This window comes from Podarcis gaigeae (assembly GCF_964106915.1).
Source record: "Podarcis gaigeae genome assembly, chromosome: 6".
Taxonomy (NCBI): Eukaryota; Metazoa; Chordata; class Lepidosauria; order Squamata; family Lacertidae; genus Podarcis; species Podarcis gaigeae.
Genome location: NC_139682.1, coordinates 91,958,732 through 91,961,767, shown reverse-complemented (window position 1 = coordinate 91,961,767; position 3,036 = coordinate 91,958,732). Strand labels below are relative to the sequence as shown.

At 47.7% G+C, this 3,036-nt stretch overlaps 1 long non-coding RNA gene across 1 annotated transcript; it reads right to left on the bottom strand.

The window, feature by feature from the left end:
• Positions 1-1,188: 1,188 nt before the first annotated feature.
• On the bottom strand, positions 1,189-2,586 carry LOC310847748. The gene is made up of 3 exons (XR_014565988.1): positions 2,454-2,586; positions 1,915-2,058; positions 1,189-1,776 (listed from the first exon to the last, which is right to left on the bottom strand). It is a non-coding gene; the product is annotated as an uncharacterized lncRNA (long non-coding RNA).
• Positions 2,587-3,036: the final 450 nt, after the last annotated feature.

Genomic DNA, 3,036 nt, shown 5'->3' with positions numbered 1-3,036 from the left:
CTACTGGTGCTTGATCCAAGAGATCTGTGGGGATTGTTACTCGCCCATAACTGTTTGGGGAGACAATCAACCTTGTTTTAGGTTGGCAGAATCTGGACAGTTCAAGTCCAGAACCAAGCATTTAGACATACATTTCCAGAATGTATGTCAGAGTGTCCAAGCAGGTTGGATACGGCTCAGGTATTGTTCGAGCCGGGAGAACCTAGCTGATGGGTTTACCAAACCCTTGACCTTCCAGCGACATGGGGAGTTCTGTGAAGGGTTGTGTTTGGGGTGAGTTATACTCACAGTTTCCCTCAGGATGCGAGACGAGAGGGGATGTGAGGAGAATCAGAACTTACAGGGTTAAACAGTTCTGTGTGACGTCTCACATTCTGAGGCGTGGTTTGGTTCACATACGGGAATCTTTCTTTGTGTGTGAGTTTCCTTTCGTTTTTGGCTGAGAGACGAAAAAATGCCTGCTCTCGCGCCGGGCTGATTTATGATGTTTTTCTTCTCATTAAAGGCTGTTGGAGATTAGCAAGAAGCCTGCATTCAGTCTGATTTATTATCCACACACAAGGCAACACTTTCTGCCGCTGCAAACCTCTGCTAAGGACTTTGCTAAGAGAGCTCAAGTTTTTTCTATTGGCACAGCAGAAGTGTGCCAGGCGCCATCTTATCTCACAAAACTATCCACTTACATACCATGGCCGTAGCCAGGGGGTGCAGGGGAGTGCAACTGCCCCCCCCAAATCAAGTAAATATATAAATATACTTAACTAACTGATCAATGGCATTACAGATAACTCAGTTCTACCTAAAGTTCTCAGCTCTACATAAAGACTGCCACCCTAAAATAAATCCTGGCTACACCCATGTTACATTCGCAGAGTTCTTACTTTACCGCAGAGCTTCCCAAACTGTGTGTCGCAACACGTTAGTGTGTCAGTTGTAGTGTGTCATGTGAGCAGTCCCTGCGCTCCTCCCGGGGCTCGAAAGGGGTCAGTTTAACCTCTGGTTTGCTCTGAATTACTGTGTCGTGAAATGGTGCACGTCTAAAAAATGTGTCAACAACATGAAAAGTTTGGAAAGCTCTGCTTTACAGGTACACGATACTCAGAATTTTTAAAAGGTGCTTGGAGCACTCAAAGACTCACATGAGAGATACATTGTGATATGCTTTTAATTTCTGTTCTTTGACATTTTCTCCTCCAGTTATCTTAATTATTGGAAAGCCACTTCTTTAAATGATAAGCAACCATATGTAAAGAGGCATATTAAAAGATACCTATAGAAGAGGTGGAAGAATTGATATTCCTGCTATAGGCAGTAACAAACAGCAGACACAAGGGCTTCAGGTCCAACCACTTCTTCTTAACCTGATCCCCACATGTCCTACTTCCTTGTCTCCAATACACTCCTGTAGGACCTGTTCTCCCCATGCACTCGGATGGCAACAACCGCATATCTTGTTAGGCCCAAAATGTGCTTGAACTGAACCAAACAGAAACGGTCCTACTCCTACAAATATATCACAGTACTTTCAGGAATCCAAACACTGCAGACAGAGGCAGTCAACAAAACTCAACCCTGGCTGCAGCTATACGTTACTGAACAACCTGCTGCAAGATTTACCGTTACTATCCTTGCTGACAGATACTAAGGAAGAAGCATCTCTCAGTTTTTTGTTTTCTTGCTTTGAAGTAGATGGCGGCACTGGAGTGAGTCCTTTGTTTGCAGACATGCTGAAATGTTGATTTTGACTGGCTTGCTCACTGACTCACAGAATGTTGGCTGCTGCAGATATCTGAAGGGATATATAACCCACATGGATAGACTGTATGACCGTGATGGATGTGATTCAATTTCAGATTCGGTTTAAGAAGGTAAGATAGCCTGGGGGAAAGGATATAAATTGCAGGAGGAACACACTGTGTTCCTACATTTCTGCTTGCACTGCAAGCTGCTCCATCTGTGGCTGTTAACCCATTTACAAGGAAGAAGTTGGACTCCTGCAGTAGAGAGTCACTTGCCATCAAGATTTACTCCGTTTCAGACCACCTTTTCCCTGTAAAACTAAGTAGAAAGAGGCATGGATACTGTCTTAAGATACATGTATTTATTTTGAAATGGTCAGTAGATTTAGGGAAACAGAAAGAGGAGGGAGCACTGAAGAATAGGGAATAGTGTGATGACATTTGGTCGGACTGTTTTGTTTCTATTTTAGTGCTCTGTGTTTTGCTTTTAGAATACAACCAAGTAGAACCCGCAGAGCCCCGTTTCCCAAGACGGCACCTTTCCTTCTGCCAGGGATGGGGAAGATGTGGGGCTGCCTCTCCCCTCATCCCTGGCCAGGGCTAAGCAGAGTGGGGAGTCTGGCCCCGCGCCCCTGGCTCTGCACTCCCTTCGGCTGCTCTGCTGCCTTCAGACATGCTCTGGATCCGGTCCTGATCCCCATTCTCCGCTCTCACCTCCACAGAAGGTTTGCGGCCTCGGGGCTGCCGGAGGGTCAGTCCGCCCGCTGCTGCATGGCGACCCCGCTGTCCTGAGGGGGAAGCGCGCACGTGTGAATGGCCTCCCGGGCAGCTCCCCTTCTCCCCTTCCGGGCAAAGGACATGCGCCCAGAGGGATGGGTCCCTTTTATATTCCCTGAGTCGAAGCAGAGCTGCCAGCTTTTCCCTTTTCTTGCGAGGAATCCTATTCGGAATAAGGGGATTTCCCTTGAAAAAAGGGGAAAGTGGACAGCCATGGCACGAATAGTAAAACCCAATTGAGAAAGTGCTTTGTGTCCCCTTGCCGGTCAGTAGAGCCCGTGGCTGTGAATGCAGCTGACAGCCGAGGGGCGACTTGAGGAAGGCGGATGGGAGGGGCTGGAGATCGCTCCCACTGCAGCCCCACGCCTTGCCCTACTCAATGTCACAACCCCACACTCGCCTGCGGCCCCCTAATTTATGAGGGGGTGATGCCATAACTGCAGCATGCAGTGGAAAATCTTCCCTGGGACCTGCCTGTTGAGCAGTTGTGGTTGCTTTTACTAAGATCGAGCAGATGCCA